This window comes from Hypanus sabinus, chromosome 2 (genome assembly GCF_030144855.1).
Source record: "Hypanus sabinus isolate sHypSab1 chromosome 2, sHypSab1.hap1, whole genome shotgun sequence".
NCBI classification, from domain to species: Eukaryota; Metazoa; Chordata; class Chondrichthyes; order Myliobatiformes; family Dasyatidae; genus Hypanus; species Hypanus sabinus.
The window spans coordinates 52,950,700-52,973,965 of NC_082707.1; the positions used below are offsets into that span (position 1 = coordinate 52,950,700).

The 23,266-nt window shown below is 41.4% G+C and overlaps 1 protein-coding gene across 3 annotated transcripts in view; it reads left to right on the forward strand.

The window, feature by feature from the left end:
- The first annotated feature begins 12,786 nt into the window (after positions 1–12,786).
- tbl1xr1a (TBL1X/Y related 1a) overlaps positions 12,787–23,266 on the forward strand; it is a 151,392-nt gene continuing 140,912 nt past the window's right edge. For all 3 annotated transcript variants that reach the window (XM_059946105.1, XM_059946092.1, XM_059946098.1), the window contains exon 1: positions 12,787–13,140. The gene's annotated coding sequence lies outside the window, so the exon portion shown is untranslated. The remainder of the gene's footprint in view (positions 13,141–23,266) is intronic.

Consider the following 23,266-nt stretch of genomic DNA (forward strand, 5'->3'; position numbering starts at 1 on the left):
ACAGTCAACATTTCAGGCCGAGACCCTTCGTCAGGACTAACTGAAAGAAGAGATAGTAAGAGAGCTGAAAATGGGAGGGGGAGATCTAAAATGATAGGAGAAGACATGAGGGGGAGGGATGAAGCTTAGAGCTGGAAAGGTGATTGGCAAAAGGGATACAGAGCTGGAGAAGGGAAAGGATCATAGGACAGGAGGCCTGGGGAGAAAGAAAGGGGGAGGAGAGCACCAGAGGAAGATGGAGAGCAGGAAAGGAGATATTTGTGAGGGGGACAGAGAGAGAGAAAAAAGGGAAAAGTCACAACTCCCTGGACTATTCCTCTTCCCACCCTGTCTCTTGCAAAAATGCCATCCCATTCTCGCAATTCCTCCATCTCCGCCACATCTGCTCTCAGGATGAGGCTTTTCATTCCAGGATGAAGGAGATGTCTTCCTTTTTTTTAAAGATAGGGGCTTCCCTTCCTCCACCATCAACTCTGCTCTCAAACACATTTCTCCCATTTCACGTACATCTGCTCTCATCCCATCCTTCCGCCCCCCCCCCCCCACTAGGAATAGGGTTCCCCTTGTCCTCATCTACCACCCCACCAGCCTCCGGGTCCAACATATAATTCTCCATAATTTCCGCCACCTCCAACAGGATCCCACCGCCAAACACATCTTTCCCTCCCCTCCCTTTCTGCTTTCCACAGGGATCGCTCCCTACATGACTCTCTTGTCCATTCGTCCCCCCATCCCTTGCCACTGATCTCCCTTCTGGCACTTATCCTTATAAGCGGAACAAGTGTGACACCGGCCCCAGACTTCCTCCCTCACCACCATTCAGAGCCCCAGACAGTCCTTCCAGGTGAGGCAACACTTCACCTGTGAGTCGGCTGGTGTGCTATACTGCGTCCGGTGCTCCCGGTGTGGCCTTTTATATATTGGTGAGACCCGACGCAGACTGGGAGACCGTTTCACTGAACACCTACGCTCTGTCCGCCAAAGAAAGCAGGATCTCCCAGTGGCCACATATTTTAATTCCACATCTCATTCCATTCTGGATTGTCTATCTATGACCTCCTCTACTGTCAAGTTGATGCCACACTCAGGTTGGAGGAACAACACCTTATATACCGGCTGGGTAGCCTCCAACCTGATGGCATGAACATTGATTTCTCTAACTTCCATTAATGACCCTCCTCCCCTTCTTACCCCATCCCCTATTTATTTATTATTTACCCCTTTTTTTCTGTCTTTCTGCCCATCACTCTGCCTGCTCTCCATCTCCCTCTGGAGCTCCCCTCCCCCCTTTTCCCTCGGCCTCCTGTCCCATGATCCTTTCCCTTCTCCAGCTCTGTATCCCTTTTGCCAATCACCTTTCCAGCTCTTAGCTTCACCCCACCCCCTCCGGTCTTCTCCTATCATTTCAGATTCCCCCCCCCCCCCCACTTTCAAATCTCCTACTATCTCTTCTTTCGGTTAGTCCTGACGAAGGGTCTTGGCCCGAAACGTCGACAGCGCTTCTCCCTATAGATGCTGCCTGGCCTGCTGTGTTCCACCAGCATTTTGTGTGTGTTGCTTCATATCTATGTCCGGTCTCACCAGTGTAGAAGAGGCTGCATCGGGAGCAGGACCCCAACAGAATTGCAGGTGAAATGTTGCCTCACCTGGAAGGACTATTTGGGGCCCTGAATGGAGGTGGCAGAGGAGGTGAGTAGGCAGAGTGGCGGGGGCAAATGGACAAGGGAATTTTACATAAAATATTTACTGTTTTTGTTATTTTGAGCTAAAGACATCTTCAGCCTATTTTGTCATGGGTTTTGTGAGAGAGATTTTTCTCCACTCGACTTGATGTAATTATACGCCCTTCTCTTCGAAGGTTGTTGGTAGCTAGAAACTAGCCGTGTAATATACAAACCGCTGATGATGTCAGCTTGTTATTGACTTTCCAGGTCTGAATGACTGAGCAAAGAGGGGGTGGGGTGGGTGAATCGATTGAAAGGAGTGGCTGGCCAGACAAAAATGAGCCGGCGCTGCTCTGGGGGAAGGGCGCCGTAGCTCGCTGTGCCTAAACTGAATTATCTGTAGGAATACTGTATAAATAAAAATCTGCAGCAGCTTAAGCGGAATGCGGTGTGAATTTCAATTACTTTTTTCTCACGTTGTAAAATTAAAGCATGCAACAATTAATTTCGAGTTTGGAATTTGATTTATGTAGTACTGAAGAACCTGATTTAAATTTAAGTGGGGGAAGGGATAAGAGAATGTGTCATAGACAAAGAAAAATACTTCTAAACCCATTTTAACCAAATGTTTCTGACAGCTAGGATTCTTAAAGGGGTGATAAAATCAGCTTTCCAAATGCCAGGCGGGATATTTGTGGATTATGAAATGGACTAGGAAGGTCTCAGATGATGATGGTGACCTTGAGAAAAAGAGGAAAAAATAGTTAAGTTAGCAAAGGAAACGTTCAGAATTTATTGCTTTGCAACAAATCTATTTATGTATCTTTTATGTCAGGACTACAAGAACACAAGGAACTCTTATCCTGCACCAATTTTCCAATCTTTCTCAAATGTATCTACCTCTTCAAGTAATTCCAGATGACCAGTGTCTAGAACCCTCAATGTTAGAATTCCAGAGACTCACCTTCTGTAAGAAGAATTTCTTGTGCACCTTAGTTATAAATATCACCTACTTATCTTGTAATTATGCCCATCTGTTCAAGACTCTCCCACTTCTGGAAATGTCTTAATATGTGTCCTGTCATCCCTCCCCCCCCCCCCCCCATCTTCTATATTTAAATAAGATCACCTTTTATTCTTTTCAACTCCTGAGTACAGTTACAAACTTTTTAGCCAATACTTTTAGGGCAACCCTCCCATTTCAGGAAATAACCATAGAATCTCTTCTAGACTGTCTCCAATGCTGGTTTATCTTTAATAAGGGAACCAAAACCATACAAAGGAAGTTTTAACAAAAAAGCTTACAAATTACCTGAAATGCCAACAATCCCTCTGCCTCAACAGATGCTAACTGATCTTCTGAATTCCACCAACAGATCATTTTTGCTCTTGGTTGCAGTTACTGCACCCTGTCTCCATGGATAATTGCAGGATTGAAGGTATTGTTTCTATAAGACCATAAGATAAATGAGCAGAATTTGACCATTGATTCTGCTTTGCCATTTTATCATGGCTGATCCATACTCCCTCTCAATCTCCTGCCTTCTCCCTGTATCCCTTCATGCCCTGACTAATCAAGAGTCCATAAGCCTCTACCTTAAATATACCCAATGACTTAGCCTGCAGCAATGAATCATCACTTTCTCGCTAAAGAAATTTCCCCCTAATCTCCATTCTAAAATGACACTCCTCTATTCTGAAGCTGTTTCCACTGGTCCTAGACTCCCCCACCCTGGAAAACATCCTCTCCACATCCACTCTGTCGAGGCCTTTCACCATTTGATGGGTTTCAATGAGGTTACCTTGTGGCGACCCACTTCCTAGCACACTCGAACCGGCTCACAAATAGCCAGTGCACCGGCACAAAGGCCAGTCCCAAAAGGGCACCAGGTCTGCTTCACCAACAAAGGGAAAAGCCTGCGGGGGTTTGTGAGTACGTGCCCCCTACAGCATCCGCACCCGGGGAGGGCAGGATCAGGGAGGCTTTAAAGCAAGGCTGTGAAGTTCGAATAAAATCTTCTTTAACTGCAGTTTATCGACTCTGTGTCGTTATTTTAGCGCTGCGCGTAGCACATTGCTACAACCTCTCATTTTTTTCTGAATTACAGTGAGTAGAAGCCCAGAGCCATCAAATGCTCCTCATGCGATAGCCTTTCAAATCCCGCAATCATTTTTGTGAACCTTCTTTGAATCCTCTCTAATGTCAGCACATCCTTTTTTAGACGAGGAGCCCCAAAGTGCTCACAATACTCCACGTGAGGCCTCACCAATGCTTTATAAAGCTTCAACATTTCACCCTTGCTTTTATATTCTAGTCCTCTCAAAACGAATGATAACATCACATTTGCCTTCCTCACCACAAACTCATCCTGCAAATTGACTTTTAGGGGAATCCTGCATAAGGACTCTCAAGTCCCTTTGCACCTCAGATTTTTGAATTTTCTTTCCATTTGGAAAATAGTCTATCCTTTTATTTCTTCCACCGAAGTGCATGACCATACACTTCCCAACATTGCATTCCATCTGTCACTTCTTTACCCATTCTCCTAATCTGTCTTAAGTCCTTCTGTTGCCTCAATGCTTCCTCAAAGCTATCTGCCCCTCCACTTATCTTTGTATCATCCGCAAATTTGGTCACGAGGCCATCAAATCTATCATCCAAACCATTGACATATAACGTTAAAGAAGATCCCAACACAGATCCTTGCGAAACACTATTAGTCACCCGGAGCCCATTCTTTTTCCTCCTGCCAATCAGCCAGCTCTACCCATGCTAACATCTTTCCTGTAATACCATGGGCTCTTAACTTGTTAAGCAGCCACATGTGTGGCGTTTAGTCAAATGCCTTCTGAAAATTGAAGTACACAACGCCCACCAATTTCCCATTGTCTATCCTTGTTATTCAAAGAATTCCAACATAATTTCTGTGCCAAATGACTTTGTGACTCTAACTTTGAACCAATTATTAGAGATAGATATGGATAGAGTAAAGCATACCATTAGGTTTTTATTCACATAGTCAAATTAACTTTTTTTGATTAAAATTTCAATAAAAACACCTCTTCTTTGTCCCTTATCGTGTTAGCATTTGTTGTGATTTGTGATGGTATCGATTAAGTGTCTTGGTATTTAAACAATACTCATTCAAACAATGAGTGCTTTGAATCACAATTATTTGTTTATTATCTAAGTTTTATTTTTCATTAAGTAGTAGTTCCAAAGGTTATTAATGACCTGGTCTATATTTACTAGAAAACAAAAATACTTCAGATAATGAAAAATTAAAATGTTGGAATAACTTAGCTGGAAATGACAGCAACTGTGGGGAAAGAGAAACAGTGGATATCTGTTTTGAACTGGATCATTAACTCCTTTGCCTCCACAGAATCTATTCAGTATTTTTTTACTTTTTATTTGTTTCCTATTAAATCTTTTTCATTCTTAGCCAATGCATTAGGCTTGCCCCTGACAATAATAAATCAATACTTATTATCATTTACCATGAAAATCAACATCTGTATAATGTTAAAAGAAATATTCTACATTTCATATCTTATGAAATAAAGGAAGCCATCAAATGCATGCAGACTCTCAGAACAATCCCATTAGTCCTACTCCCCCGCTTGCTTTTCCTACAACCTATCTTTCTCACATGTCTATCAACATATTTCTTATAATCCCACCAGCCATGGTACACTTGGGGTCATTTACAGTAGCCAATTAACCTGACAACCAGAATATCTTTGGGATGTGGGACGAAACGGGAGTGCCTGGTGGGGTGGGGTGGGGGAATACCACATGATCACAGGGAGAATAATGCAAACACCACACAGATTGCACATGAGGTTAAGATCAAAACTGGATTATTGGAACTGTGAGACAACTACATTCCCTACTGTTTCTTTATGCTGCTTGTGACATTAAAAAATAACTTTTTGATATTATTTCCTTAAAGCACACTTAAAAATCTGTTTATATGTCTCTGTAACTAGATTCAGACATAAATTATATTAGACAGAAAAAGAGCACATAATTGGAATTAAAGAGCAGGCAACTTCAATGTGGAACTAGCACCAGAGCAAACATGATGAGCCATAAATCTGATCTGTGCTAACATTTTTATGGTTCTATTTATGACAGACTGAGATTTGAGTTGTGTTGATTGAGGTGGCCATTCCATAAAATTCCTCTTTTGTTTATTTTATTTGGACCAATAGTTCAGGTCTACAGCCCCAAGCATAACATTTCAGAATGCTGGCACAAGGGAACAGATCATTTGTCCCCTATTTTTTGTGCTGATTATTTTCTTTAAATGGAATTAATTTCACATACTACACACTCTTTTTTTTGTTAGTGGCTGTATTTTAATTGGCTTTTCAAGTAATATGTATGCCTTCCCTTAACAACATTGCAGAAGTGATCCCAGAAATATTTGTTCCTCATTTTTTGTGTGGTCGAAAAATGTCAGAAAAGGCAGGACCTAATTCTAGTTTTACATAAGTAGTGTATTGTGACTGGTCAGTATTCATTGGGTCCTCTTTGAGTGTCTACTGCTCTAGTCAAGCTAAGGTTTTGACATATCACTTACATTTATCTTAATACTATTGGCATCCCAGATAAACCGGATTTTCTTCCCTTTGTGAGATGTGTGCACTTGCAGCACATAATTTTACTGAATGGCTCCAAAACTGAAGGGCTCCATGTGAACTGTAAATAAAAAGGCATTGGAAACACCGAGTTTAGGTCTCCCGCTGGAGGAAACCAGTTACAAAGACACTATTGCGCAATTGGCAATAATCATTTACAAAAAAAACTCCACTAAAAGTATCTGATGGACTGACTTCTGTTATTCTATATGTAAAGCTGAAAATCCATCTGATAATATTCAACTCCTTCCACATTTCCATAAGCAATCCTTTGTTCTAAACCTAAATTAAACTTTTCAAGTAATTTGCTTTTGACATCCTGAGATAAAATAAAAAATCATCTATTTTGAATTCGCAAATATAATACAAGCAAGAGGTTTTTTGAGCCAATGTGTAAACAATCAAAGGAACAAAATGCATGTTATGTTAATAGAAATACAATGGCTCAATATTAATCACTGAAAGGACTGAAGCACCTTCATAACAAGTACATGTAGGTGATACCAGATTCACAGTAAATACAAGAAACACGATAGAATCAGTGAATGACTATACCCAAAAGGACAAACAACTAATATGCAAAGGACAATGAACTATGGAAATACTAAATAGATTTCAAGAAAATGAGTTGAAGACTCCTTGAAAGTGAGTCCAAAGGTTGAGGGGACAGTACAGTGGGGCAAATGAAGCTAAGTGAATTATCTCCTCTTGTTCAAGAGCCTGATGGTTGAAGGGTAATAACTGCTCTGGAACCTGCATTTTGAGGCTCTTGCACCTTCTTTTTGATGGCAGCAGTGAGAAGAGAGCATGGCCTGGATGGTGGGGGTAATTAATGATAGATGCTGCCTTCCTGTGACAGTGTTCCATGCAGATATGCTTGATAGTGGGGAGGGCTTTACTTTTCAGGGACATCAGGGGATGTCCAGTACTTTTTGTAGGCACTTCCATTCAAGGGCACTGGTGTTTCCATACCAGGCCATGATGCAACCAATCAATATACTCTCCGCTGTACATCTATAGAAGTTAGTCAATGTTTTAGATGATATACCAAATCTTCGCAAACTTGAAAGAAAGTAGAGATTTTGTTGTGCTTTCATGGTAATGGCACTTGCGTGCTGAACCCAGGGCATATCCTCCGAAATGAATTTAAAGTTGCTGAACCTCTCCTGATGAGAACTTGTTCATGAATTCCTCCACCTGAAGTCAATAATCAGCGCCTTGGTCTTGCTGACATTGAGTGAGAGGTTGTCATTGTGGCACCACTCAGCCAGATTTCCAATCTCCCTCTTATATGTTGATTTGTCACCACACTTGCTTTGGTCAATAAAAGTGGTGTTGTCAGCAAATTTAAATATGGCATTGAAGCTGTGCTTAGCCTCAATCGTAAGTATAAAGCAAGTAGAGCAAGATGCTAAGTAAACAGCCTTGTGGTGCAATATGTGCTGATAAAGATTGCGGAGGAGATTTTGTTGCCAATCCGAACTGACTGGGGTCTGCAAGTAAGGAAATTAGGATCCAGTTGCACAAGGAGATATTGAGACCTAGGTCTTGAAGCTTATTGGTTAGCTTTGAGGGATGATAGTATTGAATACTGAACTGTAGTCAATGAAGAGCATCATACTGTTTACGCCTTCACTGACCAGATATTCCAGGGTTTAGTGAAGAGCTAACGGAATGGTATTTGCTGTTGACCTGTTGTCAAGCACCTGCCTCCCCTTTCTTGATCTCTGTTTCCATCTCTGGAGAAAAACTGTCGACTAACATCTTTTATAAACCTACCGATTCCCACAGCTATCTTGACGATACCTCTTCCCACTCTGTCTCCTGCAAAAGTGGTATTCTGTTTTCTCAGTTCCTTTGTCTCTGCCATATCTGTTCCCAGAATGAGGGTTTCCTTACCAGGACATTAGAGAAGCTGTACTTAGCCTCAGAGATGTCCTCCTCCTTCAAAGAATGGGGTTTCCTTTCATCTACCATTGGTGCATTGATGCTGCCCTCACCCACATACCCAAAGGTCATATAGAGGAGGAAGAGTTGGAGAGCACCTCCCCCTCTCTCTCCCCACTTTCTGCAGAGATTGCTCCTTCCGTGATTCCCTTGTCCATTCATTCCCAGTAATCTCCCACCCAGCACTTATCCTTACAAGCATCGAAGGTGCTACACTTTCCCATTCACCTCCTCCCTCATCTCCATTCAGGGCCCCAAACAGTCCTTCCAGGTGAGGCAACACTTCACTCGCAAATCTGCTCGGGTCATCTATTGTATCCAGTGCTCTCCATGCAGCCTCCCAGCACACTGGTTCATGCTCCACAGTGTGGAGGAGCAACTCCTTAAATTCTGTCTAGGTGGCTTCCAAACTGATGACATGAATATCGATTTTTCCTTCTGATAAATAACGTCCACTCTCCTCTCTCTCATTCCTTCATCTCCAGCCCATCAACTTTCCCACCCACCTTGGTTCTGCATTCCCCTTCCAGCTATCCTTCTCCAACACCCCCCACCCATTGTTTCATTCTGGTATCTTCCCCCTTCCTTTCCTTTCCTGAAGACTGGCTTCGGCCTGAAATGTAGATTGGTGTTTATTTCCACATTATGCTACCTGACTTGCTGAGTTCCTCCAACATTTTGTGTACTTTGCTCTGGATCTATAGCATCTGCAGAATCCCTTGTGTTTATGTACCTTTACCTCTTGTACTTGACTTGGTTGTCAGATCAGACCTGAATGCTACTGGCCCTCAGCAGATCGTGAATCTCACGGTTCATCCAGGGCTTCTGGTTGGAGAAGACTGAACTATTTTGTGGGGACAGATATGGCCTGGATTTTGTAGGCCATGGCAAAGTAGAAGCTGCTGTGGCCTACGATCCTGACCTTGAATAAAAGCTACAAGTGGATTACTAGCAACTTCAGTGACATCAGGGTGCTGCTGCTTTTAGCTGGTGGGGGGGGGGGGGGAGTGTGGTTTTTGGCCTTGCTGCCTGCTTGTGTATGGGAGGGAGGAGCTGGGGGGGGGGGTTGGGGTTATAACACTTAACTGTCATTCATTCTTTGGCAGCACTCCTCTGTTTTTCTGGATGTTTGTGAAGAAAAAGAATTTCAGGATGTATATTGTATATATTTCTCTGACATTAAATGTACCTATTGAAATATGAACTTCCTTTTTTCCAATAGTTTCTGATAGGCTTAATTTTAAGGGCATTGCTGGCACTCAGAAACAATGACTTCATCAAACTTTATTGCACAAGTTAAAATATTTTTCCAATGGCCTTTCTTCGTCCAGCTCTGGAAACATACCGTTATGTGCTACTATTTTACTTAAGCAGATGTGTTGTGGTGCATTCCTTATGATGAACTACATACGCAGTATATTTTCCATACATTCTTCAATACCTTTGGTTCAAAGATATATTATCCTCAGAAATAAAACTAATGAACCCTACACAAATCTGTAGAAAAAACATCTAAATTTCTACCACTCTGCATAGAAAAGTTTCTTAATTTTATTCATGAAGAACATGGTCCTAATTTTTCAGCTACATCCTGGTCACCTTCACCAGCAAAAGTATTTTTTACATATCTAACAAAATTACATCTTTTCATTGCTTTCATAAATAATACCCCTTAACCTAAATTCTGAAGAAGAGTTTATGTGATGTATCCTCGTAATTTAGCTAGTAGTGAACTTCCTTGAAAAAATATTTTTCTGAAGCTGTGGTTCCCATAACAACTCAGTCCTTCATGTGTACTCTAAACAGGGCTCACTTTTATTTCCATTTTATTCCCCCTTTGTGGTGATTCATGACAAATGGTTCTACAAATAACAATCATTGTCTGGTATCTTCCCTTACAACTATTATTCTTGTGTGAGCACTGTGAATATTGATAGACACTTCCACTTTGGGGGGCATTAAAGGCGTGCCAGATCTTGGCTTCACCGATCTCTAAACACACAACTACACATTGAGAAGTAGTCAAAATGGGGATTCTAGCTATTTACTTTTACCAGTTGTAAGACCCACTATCACATCCCAGCAAAAATCAAACTATTGTACAACTCTGTTCATCATGGTGCAAAAGGTGGGTGAATAAAAGCTACAACACACACACAAAATGCTGGTAGAACACAGCAGGCCAGGCAGCATTGATAGGGAGAAGAGCTGTCGACGTTTCGGGCCGAGACCCGTTTCAGGACGAAGGGTCTCGGCCTGAAACGTCGACTGTGCTTCTCCCTATCGATGCTGCCTGGCCTGCTGTGTTCTACCAGCATTTTGTGTGTGTTGTTGTTTGAATTTCCAGCATCTGCAGATTTCCTCGTGTTTGCTGAATAAAAGCTAAATGATATTTAAGGAAGGATAAAGAGATAGGAGTAGTATTTTTGTGCATATAGTGTTACATCAGTATTTATGAACATGTTAACAGAAATGGTGTGGTTATAAAAGTATGACCCGTGTATTGTTGTTAATTGAGAGAAGAATGTTGTTATCATTTTTCCTTGAGGTATTGACTTTAAGGCGATTTTGCATATTGTATTTTAATTGCATTTTAAATGAAGTTTAATTGCACATGTATCAGTGATCATTCAAATCATTCCAAGGAAAATATACTAAACTGTACTCCAGTTAAAAGCAACAAACCTCACACAATTTGAGGACTGAACCTGCACTGGCACAGTCATTGCAGTGGAAGAGATTAGCAGGAACATAGAGGAGAAGAATTAAAGGATGAACTCAAAGCCTTTTCAAAGAGATGCAACATCTCCTCTGACTTCAGGGAATCTTTACCCATGAGGCAAAGTATTTAAGGTGTCATTGAGAATTACATTGGGAGCACATGTAAGTCAACAAAAAGACACTTCATAAACTAGACAGCTCCTCTCCCCATTGTAGAAGAGTCTGGAGACACAAGATGATGGAATCTGAATAAACACTTAAATGCTAGAGGAACTCAGCAGCAATGTTCCCTCTAAATTGTAATTAAAAGTTTGCGCAAAACTCTTGTGCTGTTCAACTTTTTGCCCAGTGACAACACACTGTGTGCACTGAATTTTGTATATAGAGATGTTCATTTTAACCACAAACAACACTGTCAATAATAATTTTGACCTCCTCTGAGTTTAATCGTTTCCGCTCTTGTTCATCTGCACTCAGAAAACAAACGGAGTAGGTAATGAAGGATTTTCTCGCCAGAGCTTTTGCACACCATCCATAGGTGATTTGCTTGCTAAACGATGCTTTAAAAAGTCCAGTTTCCAAATGTGACTCCACTTCTTCCCACTTGCAAATTCTCCAGCAACTTTTGCATCGCAACAATACATGCAGGTAAAGCTAGTTTCTGTATCATACATGCGTGTTTTTCATAGCTGCACGTTCCTGGCCATCAGCAGTTTCTGCTGATTGATTAAGCCATTCTGCTTTAAAGGAACTAGCAGTTCTTTGTGCTTCACACCTTCTGTTTCTTTGAAATTCAACAGTCAATTTTTTCAATAAAAACAGTATAAATATGTAAGCCATTTTTAATATCTGCAGACATATCATTACAAACTCCATGTTGTCAACACTGTCTGCATTAGAAACCAGAAATGTGATTGTATCTGATAGTGAAATGCACTTAACATGCCGAGATAAGGATGACAGTTTAAATTCCCTTGTGCACTAGTAACAAAAGATCTGTACTTGCGCACACCTTAGATGGAACATTGCTTTAGCAGGTCAGGCAGCATCTAAGGAAGGAAGTGGGCAGCTGACAGTCAAAATTGACAGACCCTTTGTGTGAATTTGGAGGATGAAGGGTCCTGACCAGAAATATAGATTGCCCATTTCTCTATGCTGTCTGAACCACTGAGTTTCTCCACTATCTTATGTTTTGATTTGGAAGTGTCTGTAGTTCTCACTTTACCTTGCTTCCTCAAACACAGAAAACTGCTGTGGAAGTAAACATTCCAAGGGCTTGTTTCAGAATAATTACTGTTACATGAGTCAAGAGCCTAAACTACAATAAATTTGGGTGAGATTGATAGGTTATATGGTATTTATTGTGCAGTTGAAATGAAAATCCCAATTTTATTAACATCATAAAATGTATCAGATATCATGGATTTTTTTTGTAAACTTGTAGTTACTTTTGATAATAAGCCCTATTGATAATAAAATTGTAATTGAAGGATTTCCTCTTTTTTGGAAGGAAGCTCTCTGTTTACTTAAAGTGAATACTTAAGTAACCCTTTTCCACTGGTTTCCAAAATTTTAGCAGATTGCAACTGCAAGGAGAGAAGTTCCTCTTTCAAATAAGCATTTTCTACCAGCCTCTCCAATACTGTATGCGATGGAAATTATTTCCATTTGCACCACTTTTTTTCCTGAAGCAAAGATCTGCATTTCGTAATTGTAGTAATCTGCTGCTGACTGTTTAGGAGGCAGCACAAAGTGAGAGTGGTGTTCTTTCCCCGTCGGCCTCCTCCCTTTCTCATACAATAGAGTGCTGTTGCGGTGAGTGAGCCATTTGCGCGGGCCGGGTCACAGCGGCTGGCAGACGTTGGATGGCAGCGAACATTTGGCTGTGTTCAGCCTAACATTCTGCTTCGGCAAATCCTGCACTCACCCAACAAGCCGAGAAAGAAATAAAAACCCACCGTTTAAATCGTCCGCTCCGGCCGGGACATTTATATCACTGACCGCCAGTGCGGATGCCCAGACACTTCCACAATTACCGTCTGTGAAAGCCCGAGGAGCCCCGGCCCCGAGAGGGGGAAGGGAAGGAGTAACAAGAGACCGCCGAAGCCACCAGGAGGACCAGATCCAGACCCAGGCCCAGGCCCGCTGTCTGCGCTCCACGGTGAGTGAGGCCGGCGCTCGGGTGAAGGCAAGCTGCTGGAAATGTGTGAGGATCCGCGGAAGGACGGAGCCTGTTTCACTAGGCCCGGCGCTGGGGGGGGGGAGGGGAGTTCAGTGACTCCTTCCCCGCCCCCCACCCCCAATACTCGGTGCTGCGTGGCCGACCCCCACGAGGGAGACCGGCTCTCCTGGGTGACAGCGGGCGGCCTTGAGCTTGGGCTGGGTGATGACTGTGGCCTGGGAGCTCTCCGTGCGGGGGATCCGGACAAGGTTTGGGAGAAGCGCGGGTCGGGCCCAGACTCGTGCTGTGGGGGAGGGGAAGCGCTTGGCCAAAAAAATCCTGAAACCCACATGCAGTTGTGAACTGATAATAGCGACGGTGGAGGTGGAGGGATGCCTTGTCTGCACTTAAAATGATCAGCGTGCAATTAATATCAGTGAACGAACACATAGTTCCTTGATTCTGAAGTAGTTTTGTAAGGCCTGCACACTATGCATCCCACATCTCTTCAAATTCTGTTAATCCTCTGGCTAGTAAAGGATCTGCTGATCATACTTCATGAAAAAGTTGTTTCAAATGCTTCTGATGTTGATATGTTTCAAATTTAGTTATATTGGCGATGCATACATACTTAGGAAATCAAGAGAACCACCAACAACACTCAAATTCATTTTGCGTACTCTGCATATTGCTGTCTTGTAAAACTATAAGATTATCATTTTCCGTTTTGAACAAAGTACACTTATCTTTCTGTTAAGCTCTATTGATTAAGATCTGGTTTGCAAAGAAAGTGTGCCATGAATTAATTGTGTTGCCAAATAGTTTTAATTTATATTTAACGTATGTGCATTGATGAATTAAGAGTTATAAATGGAGGATATTGTTTCTCACCAGACAAAAGTCATGCATGTGAGTGAATGTTAAGTGTTAGATCTTCTATGTAATACTATCTTTACCACAAACTAAGGAATGTAAAAGGCATCAATACCTAAGGGGAATCTAGGTTAAATTGATACTGTAATTTAATATGATGAATTTACTTCATTGCTATTCCATAATTTTACAGACAGAGTATTCAGTTATTAATTAGTGAATTACCAAAATCCCATCTTTAGTTTGGTGTTATACTGTTCTGTACTTAAATTCTAAAATATAGCTTATGCACTTTAGATGATTGTGGATTTATTTTCCTTTTGTGAATTGTCCAGGCAAGTTGAAAGAGTTTAATGTGTTTACTACATTACATCTTCCACTTGTATAGCACATGTACTGCCATAGAATCAGATGTGAATATTAGGGAGAATTGATAGCTTGGCAAATTTTATTCGTCCTTCATAAAATTGATTTTTCCATTATCCAAGCACAGTCCTACCTAGATTTAAGCAGTTCGAATAGTTACCTGCAGTGTAATGTTTATGGGCCCATTCTATGGGTTTTCTGTACAGTAAGTTACTTCACTCTGCTTCTGTAGCTCGCCTGACCTGAGTGGTGTGATGCAAAGGAGCCATCAATGGAATTTCTATTCAGGCCATTGTAGCACTGTTTACTGCTGGTTATAGGATTGTGACAAATCCAGTGGTCATTAGATGCAATTGTAAAAATGCTGTTCTGGTTAAAGCAATGGTCGGCTTTTGAAGTTGCACTTGTTTCCCTTTTACAAAAATTATTTAGAACACTCTTCCCTTTAAGCCAGGTCTAGAAATAAGTTGTGTGTCTGTCATCTGCAGTTGCATTCAATTGGTTGGTGGTGTCCCAGTGGCCTTCTCTATTTTTTGACAGTTTTGAATTTTGGGTGGTAGGGATTTTGGAATTTTGATGAGTGTTCCATTTTATGTGAGAATGAGAACGAGGTGGAATAATGCTTCAACAACTTGGCTGTAAATTACGCTATTAGCGGCAGATTTCTCAAGGTACGCCTCAAGAAGTCACTTCTTTATTGCATATACTGTTGTATGTTGTATATATGGATGTGAACAAATGGCTTGAGCCCCCCCCCCCCCCCAAATAGGAAGGGGTGATTTTTATTAGCAATGCTTGCTTTTCTGTTTGTGTTCAGACAGAGATTTCTGAGTACGTTGGTCTCCAGGTTCAGGGCATGGTAGAGATTTTTGAGGGCTTGATGCTGGTCTGGAACTAAATTTGAAGTAGATATTTATTCTGATACATTCACAGATGCCCATCTTTTGGGCAATTTCATTTTATGGGTGGAAGTGGTTCTCTTGTCCCTAATTTACATTAAAATAGACGCAGAACCTAACGTAAACTTGGTATTGCAGGTCATAACAATAATGAGGGTGTCAAGATCCAGACAAAACTTGCAAGCAAATCAGGACTAGGTGAAATTAAATGTAGTTCAAGTCACTTCTGAGAAAATCTGAGTTATGTATGTACAATGAATAATTTTGAAACATGTTTTTGTACACATGAGCATATTGGTTGAGATATTATAGTAACCACTGAGCCCCCTGAGCTTGTTAGTCGCTATCCTTTGTCCTTTGTCTTCCTTTGGGAGGCTGGTTTACACTTAATCCAGACTGAGTGCAATGTGCTGCAGACAAGGCCTTTCCCATTGCAGACAACAGGCTGTGCTTCCAGGAAGGCCTTGACAGCTGGTAAATCTCCTAGGCACTAGGGCTGTCAGACTTGCTGTTGAAGTTGGATGTTTGTGAATATCTGTATTCTACGAATATTCTAGAGCACTTAGGAAGTAGTTTAAAATGTGCAATTGAAAACAAAAACCATTGATTATTAAAAAGTCAAAATTCTTAACCACTTTCAAATAAAAAGAACTTTCTTACAGTTCTTCTGACAACTGTTTCTCACTATTCATTTGAGTAGGCCTACCATGCCTGCCACAGATTAAACTGACACAGGTCTTATGGGCAAATTTCCCACTTTGGCCGGCTTTCCCTTCTGTAAATTCTTGTTCTCATTGTGAACCTGTCATATACACCCATTGTCTTGGGCTTGTTGATCTAGAATCATAGTGCCACATACCATAGAAACAGGCCCTTTATCCCTTCTAGTCCATGCTGAGCATCAGGCATTGATACTATTCTCCCCAAATTTTAATCAGCTCCATGCAGATTCTACCATTCACCTAGACACAAGTGATTAAGTTAACAGTCCGCATTATTATGGGATGCAGAAGAAACTGAAAATATGCAAACTTCATGCAGGGAGCCCAAGAGATCAGTTGCAATCTAGAATTCTGGAGTGTGAGGCAGCAGCTCTACTGTAAATCACAATTAAAATTTTATAATTTTCTATCGTCCTCTAAGCTCCATAACCATCTATGATCTTTCCTTTCTTGCTTTGACTACTTATGCATTTCTTTAAGAGCTGTAGCATTGGTAGCATGCTTCAGTTCTTAACTTTAGCAAGATGGCACTGGCAAGACGTGACATTTTGCAGTCAGCAAACCAAACTACTAACTATTATATTATACCTTTTCTGGACTACCAACATTACAAACTGCAGCCTGAAATTTTCCTTTGGGAGTTGTACTTTTGATCCATCTTTGTGATCTGGTGGCGTTTTTGTGGCATCCTGAAGGATTCAGCAAATTGGACTCTTGAGAATGTGGGTATGGTTGTGCAACCATTGCTGCGGTGGATGGGTCTGGATCGAAGCGGGGTGGCCTTAGTCCGAGAGCAGAAAACAAACCAAAGTTTAGCTGATTTAAGTGCAGAGCCACATCAAATAGATCAAGGCTAAGAGTAAAGGAACTGGTGTTCATCTTACTACTCTGATAAACTTACTCGTTTCAGTGCTGAACTGGCTCTGTGGCTGTGAACTTGCTTTTGGGTACTTTGAGGTTCATGTTCTGTGTGTTATTTGTTTATTTTTTTAATATTGTTTGCGTAATGTTTTTTTTTCACAGATTGGGTGTTTGACAGCCTGTAGTGTGTTTTTTTTAGTGGGTTCTGTATGTCTTTGTGGTTGCCTGCAAGAAGGTGAATCTCAAAGTTGTGTATGGTATACCTACTTCAATACTAAATGTACTTTGTACGTGCAGTCTGCATATTGACTTCAATATAGTTTAATTCTGAATACATTGTAGGTAATCTGTTGCCATCCCCTGTGGATTTGTCAGATTTTGTTTGATATCTTCCCCATGATGCACCATGCAGGCTGTTGCTGTTTACAAACTGCTTGATACTGTAGAGTTCCTGATGAGCATAACAGTGTGAAAGGAGCCTCTGCTCATTTAATATCTGCTTAAAGTGAAGAGTTGCAATGTATCTAGGGCCATTTTCAAGTGCCTTCACGATGGTGTTCATTGTGAGAAGAAAGCATGAGACCTGACTCTGCTACCTCTAAACTATGAAATTGGTGCACTGGATCACTTTATCCGTACCGAATTATCACTTGTGTAGAATTCTTGGGAGAAATTTCTTGTTCAACATACAGAAGGAACCATTCTGGCTATTAGCATTTGAAGCACTGAGTAGTACAGTCGAGCATGTACAGACTTTTTTTCCTTGTCATTATTCCCTAAACAATGCAGTATAACAACAATTTTACATAGCATTTACATTGTGTTAGGTATTCTACGTAATCTAGAGATGATTTAAAGTATACAGGAGGATGTGCGTAGGTTACCGTGGATCGGGATCGAAAAAGAATCAGAAGTTCTCTTACTAAGTAAGTCGGAACAGGTACATCCGGTATTTAGAGTCAGTTAGTCAAATGTTTGTCTTAGTATATATTTTACCTTTCTATGCGTATAAAACACTTAAGAACGTGTGTTTCAGCGCCGGGCTCAGGAAGTTCCCGAGTTCGATCCAGTGAAAGATGGCTTCTGAGCGCGCTCTCCATCTGTGCCAGGTTGATGTGGAGGATCAAAACCCCAAAACCCAATAATTAAACCACTGCGTTGCTTATTAATAATTGTAGCTTTCATCAGGGCAGGGCCTTTCTCACTATATCCTTTAAAATTGTTCTGATCATTGATCAACGTAGCCTAACGCTTTTCCAGTGACCAATGGTGTTTCACCTCTTTCCAATTGCTTTATTATTTCCATTTTATTTTCAATCATGATTGTCATTATTTTCGTGAACAGAAACACTGCGAATTCAGAGCTCCGCCGCCGGGTCCTAATGTCCACCGCACTGAGACAGGTTAAATAAGGTCTGGGGTTCCGCCGGGTCCTAATGTCCACCACACTGAGACAGGTTAAATAAGGTCTGGGATTCCGCTGGGTCCTTAAGGTCCACTGCATTGAGACAGGTTGAGTAAGGGACTTGAGCATCCGCAAGGGGTCCCAGAACCAATCCCTCGCAGATAAGGAGGGCCGACTGCACTGGTTCTGCTGCTTTGTAGGAGCCGTACGAAATAGATGCTCAGAATACACAGGACACAAAGCAGAAAACCTTTTCTTTCAATGGTGTTTACTTCCTCCTCTCTTCATCCCTCTCACTACTATCCCATTTGATGCATCTTTTCCTTCTGCTTTATTATATGCAGTTTTGTTTTTCTCCAGTTCTGCTTTTTTTTTAACTGCATTGATATCCCTCCTGGTTTAGCATAAGTAATGTCAAATTCTTTATCTAATTCTTTAACATACTGATCTTGTTAGATACTGTTTTGCTGTACTGCCTTGATATACCTATTGGGATTCAGCTTCCTAAATTGTGCACAATAAGGCAGGTATAACTGAAACTATAACCACAGAGATATAGCATATAAATAAGCCCTTTTGGCCCAGTTAGTTCATGTCGACCAAGTCGCCTGACAGAGCTAGTCCCATCTGCCTCTGTTTGTCCATATTCTGCTGAACCGTTCTGTCCAAACATTGGTAACTTTACCCACATCCATGTCCTTCTGGCAGCTCATTCTGTTGCCCCTCAGGTCCTTTTTATATCTTTTTACACTCACTTTAAATCTGTGCCCACTAGCTTTAGACTCTGCACCCTGGGAAAAGCAAATTAGATCATTTGCCTTATTTATACCCTCATGATCTTGTATAAGATCACCTCTTCACTTCATACCAGGAAAAAAAAATGCCCCAATACATACAGTTTTTCTTTATAACTCTGAGCCCTCTGGTCTCAGTAACATCCTTGTGAAAATTTTCTGAACCCATTCCAGCTCAGTGGCTCGTTTTCTTTTTAATAGTGACTAGAACTGCACAGTAGTACCAGTTTCACCAATGACTCATACAGTTGTAACATGACCTACCACTCTTGTACTCAGTGCCCTGGCCTTCTTCACCATTTTGTTTGCCACATTCAGGGAACTTGCTTTCTATAACACAGTCCAAGACATGCCTTAGTATTATTGTGCATGCTCTTCTCTGGTTTAGCTTATCAAAAATGTAGTAATTCACACTTGTTCAAGATAACTTCTATCTGACTTGACAGATTTCCCAGTTAATCTAGATCCTGTTGTAGTCTTGGATAACCACTTTCACTGTGCACCACACCACCTATTTTGGTATCATTTGCAAAGTCACTAACCATACCAACAACATTCTCATCCAGATCATGAACATAGATGAACAACATCGGGTATAACACCAATTATGAGGCACACTGCTATTCCTAGGCCTCAATCTGAAAATCAAAACAAACCTCTACTGCCACTCTGACTTCTGTCGCTCTCAATATTATATCTACTTGGCCCACTGGCTCTGGATCCCATGTGATCTAACCTTCTGGACCGGCCTTCCATCTGGATATTGCTAAAGATCTTGCTAAAGCCAATATAAACAATGTCTGCCACTTGCCTTTGTCAATCTCCTTGGTCACCTCTTCAAAAAAATCTCAATCAAATTTGTGAGGCAGTTTCCCATGCATAAATCCATTGAGGATGATTCTAATCCAGGGGTCACCAACCTTTTTTGCACCGTGGACTGGTTTAATATTGACAATATTCTTGCAGTCCGGCTGACGGTGGGGTGGGGAGGAGGCGCAGTGTGGGTGTTAATCAACTCTGGAGTATAGGTGATAGGTCAACTATAAGTCACTTATAAGTGGCTAATACACTCAATTTCGTTTCTAAAATGGTTAATCTAACACACTTAATATTAAACACAGCGCATATTTTCACATGAATATAGTGATAAGTCAATTATAACTCACTTATAAGTCAATAACATCATAACATTTTAAGTAACGTTTGTATATTAAACAGCACATATTTTCCTTGTATGAACATATAGAATCATTGCAACACACCAGTGAGAGGACAAGGTAAGGGCTGGAGGTCCCCATACTGGGGCCGCGGTGGTCGTAGTCTGGAGAGAGCGACCGACCAAGTGAGGGGCGCAACAGGGTGTGTGCCCTTCCCCCCCACCCCCGTAGGTAGGTAGGATCTATCGGCCGACAAAAGTTTGGCTCGAGGAATGACTTTCAGTAGATCGCAGCGAGGTAGCTGCTCTGCTACTTACGAAACCCTGAGCCCAAATTAGGTCGTCTGCAAATATTTTGGCACTGGGTTCCCCACGAACGTTCGGTGTGTCCATCTGTCTGTGCTCCAGGCCAGTAGCAAAGTCACTTCTTGCTGGCTGCACGATGCGACCGGTTACCCAAGGCCAACCAGTGATCCCTGGCGCGAGGGTATCACTGCGTTTAGGTGACTGATGACTTTGCATGCGTAGGCGTGACAGGGAATGAGGAAAGGTGCAGCTGACTTGTATCGTTTCATATCGACAAATCATATCTTTGCAGTCCTTCTTAAATAAAGGCATGTTAACCACTCTCCAGCTAACGATGAAGCAAGCATCTCTTCCAGGCCTCCAACAGTTTCTTCTCACAATGTCTTGGGTTATACCTATTTAGGCCTTTAAGATTTATCCATCTTTATGTACATTAATACTCTTAGCACTTCCTCTTCTGTAGTGTGAATATGTTCAAGGACATCGCTATTCTCTTCCTTGAATTCTCTGATGGACATGACCTTATCCAGAGTAAATACAGATAAGAAATACTGCTTTATTGCCTTGCCTATTTTTTTTGTTGAGGCCTCGCACATAGATGATCACATTGATCATTGAGGGGTTCTGATCTTTCCCTAGTCATCCTTTTGCTATTAGTATAATTATATAATCTCTCCCAATTTTCCTCTACCTTATCTGTCAAAGCAATTTTGTGTCGTCTTTTAACCGGTTTGTTTTCCTTTACTTTTCTGGTGATTTGCTTAAACCCAGCTGATATACTTCATTTTCGCTCTATTCAAATTCCACCCTACTCAAGCCTTTAGCACTATGGCAGTCTGAGTCAATATTGGGGAAGTTAAGGTAACTTTCAATAACAACTCTATTTTTGCAATCTTCCTACATATTTGCACCTCTCGTTCCTGCGGACTATTGAGTGACCTATAGTACAATCCCATTAAAGTAATCACTCCCTTGTTTCTGAATTCCACTCCTATAATCTCACTGGAAGATTCCCCAGGAATATCCTCAAGGTACAGTATTTCTTTCACCAATCAACTTCCCAGCTCTTTACTTCGCCCTTCTTCCTCCCAGTTTCATGTATCACGTTTCTTCCCCCCGCCACACCTTCTAACTAACTCATCTTTTTTCCTTCAGTGCTGCTGAAGGGTCTCAGCCCGAAACATTTTGATCGCTTTTGTTTTGAATTAATTGATATTAGTTAATGCTATATTTGTTTCAGTGTTCTAAAGTGTTTAAAATGTGTTAATTTGAACACTTCAGAACGTCATCTAACGAAAGAATTTTTTTTTGGCTGTCTTTTTCAACAGTTTCATGTGAAGGACTTGTTCCTTTATCAAATGCCACAATATTTTTGCTTGCAAAGCCCTACTGTCAGGCAAGCTTATGAATATTGGGGCAATTTTACTGGAAATTGACATAGTTGTTCTGTGTTACTGCCTGCAGTGGACTGCCGAAATTCCGGCCAAATAGCTTTACTGCGTTGTTAATCAACGAACACCAAACTTAGTTAATCTGAATTTTCGTGAGAAGCATTGAAAGTGGAATATTGGCAAGGTTGTCCTTTTTGATCAAGATCTTTAACATCCAACAGAACTTATTGTGTTGATATCTCTCCAAACGGATTCAATGGTGCAATATTTTGTATTGAAATGCAAGTCAACGCGTGGCTTTTCCCATTTCCCCCTTATTTATTTAGTTAGTTAGTTTCAATTTGAATGTGTTGCTGGGACTGTCTTATTTCTGATCTCATTTGTCCATTTTATGGTTATGTCTGCTTTAGGAAGGCCTTTGACAAGGTTCCACAAAGGAGACTGATCCAATCTGCCCATGTGATTTAGGGCAAGCTGCATATTCGATCTAAAACTGGCTTGGCAATAAGAGACAGAGGTGGTAGGGGTATTTTGTGGATTGGCTGCCCATGAGTAGAGGTTTTCCACAGGGACCTTTGATGAGGCCTTTCCTGTTTGTAATGGATGTGGGTTTAGGTGGCATGATCAATAAGTTTGTAAATGCCATGATGACTGCAGTTGGTGGAGAGGCTGGTCTTAGGCTACTAGGGAATATCCTAGTGAATATCCTGCGTTGTGACGCAAATCTGCCAGGGCTAGGTTTGTTTTTCCCCAGAGATAAAGACATTCTTTGTATAGTGGGGGCGACCAGAACTGTATGCAATACTCCAGATGTGGCCTAACCAGAGTTTTATACGGTTGCAACATAACTGTGTGGCTTTTGAACCCAATGCCTCGACTAATAAAATGCAAGCATTCCATAAGCTGCCTAAAGCATTTTATTGATTTGTGTAGCCACTTTCAAGGAGCTATGAACTTGGACCCCTAGATCTATATTGTGCTATCTTGTTTGCCAGTCTTCTACACTATCCACAACTCCACCATTCTTGGTATCATCCACAAACTTGCTAACCCACCCATCCTCATTTTCATCCAGGTCATTTGTATACATCCCAAACAGCAGAGGTCCCAGCACAGATCCCTGTGGAACACCACTAATTACAGAGCTCAGCTCGAATGTGCCTTGAACTACTACTCTCTGTCTTTTATGCGCAAACCAGTTCTGAATACAAACAGCCAATTCACCATGGATCCCATGTATCTTGATCTTCTGGATTAGCCTACCGTGAGGGACTTTGTCAAATGCCTTATTAAAATCCATGTAGACAACATCCACTACCCTACCCTCATCAATCTGCCATCACCTTGTAACAA